This window comes from Limulus polyphemus, unplaced genomic scaffold (assembly GCF_000517525.1).
Source record: "Limulus polyphemus unplaced genomic scaffold, Limulus_polyphemus-2.1.2 Scaffold1239, whole genome shotgun sequence".
NCBI classification, from domain to species: Eukaryota; Metazoa; Arthropoda; class Merostomata; order Xiphosura; family Limulidae; genus Limulus; species Limulus polyphemus.
The window spans coordinates 301776-303087 of record NW_013666849.1 but is presented as its reverse complement, the minus strand read 5'-3'; positions in this window follow the sequence as shown (position 1 = coordinate 303087).

The window sequence follows — 1312 nt, the reverse complement described above, 5'->3', positions numbered from 1 at the left end:
TTGTCATCGAGTAAGTACCTGATGATGACAAAACCTTGTCGAAACGTTGTACATTTGCTGTTATGTTAAACTTATATTAAAGTTTTTCTTCATTACCCATTCAAGCCGTCTCCAGCCATTATATACCTTGATCTAATACGTCCGGACAATTTATATATATATGAGATTTGTGCCTTTGTTGTGATATTACAAGGGTCAGTCAAAATATTTCCCAGAACTAAAATGTTGGACCTACCATTCCTCTATATACCGTATCTTATTTCCTATAAAGTTTTTCATTGTGAATAAGTCTATTTATGCATAAACTGACTGAGTTATGTTCGATGACGAGAAACCCACTTTGAGACTAATAATGGATGTAGAACGGCTGTATATATATATATATGTCAGTGTAAATTACATGTACATGATGATGACAAAACCTTGTCGAAACGATGTACATTTGCTGTTATGTTAATCTTATATTAAAGTTTTTCTTCATTACCCATTCAAGCCGTCTCCAACCATTATTTGACTGAGTTATGTATTGTAAAATGAGGTGACAATTTAGTAAGCTCCAGTGCATCATTATCACAAAGAAATCTAAAGTTCGTGCTATTTTAAATGTCTAGCCGTCTTACTCTGAAATATATATGTTGTAGTTTATGCCCCTTACCCTGCCTTGAATACCATTCTCTTTCGAAATCTTCTGTTTTCTAAAGATATTATCAAATAAGTTGGAAGGAGGGAGACATATCGTATTCGCCTTTCTTGTTGCAATGTAATATATTGTTACGTCTCCGTTTGTTAATTAACTTTCCGTAACTTCGTTCCGACAAAACTTTAGCGACACAAGTCCTTACTTAATAAAACTGGTTTATTCTTTCCGAATACAACTTTACGATACACTTATTTTCAACAGTCGCGCTATAACAAACGCTAGTTCACATCTCACGAGATCTACTTCAACAATAGGTCTCTCTCTGACTGCAGTTCAATTACTTATTACCTACACAAACATTGTTGTCCCGTCACGTTGTCACCCTCTTATATATACCAGACTATCCTATATCTAGTAATCTCCCGACAATTCACGAAAGTACAAGATATTTCCAGAAAGCAGGGGCATGACACTAGTCACGTGACCTTGCTGACGCAACAATATCAAATATTACTTTAAAATGTCTGGCTGCGTCAGTGTTCTACATCGATAAATATTTATGTCTTATAACAACACACATTTTTATAAGCTTATATTAATAACTGTAGCTATTTGGCGAGTCAGTGTTAAGTTTATGGACTTATAACACTAAAATCCAGGCTCGATTCCTCG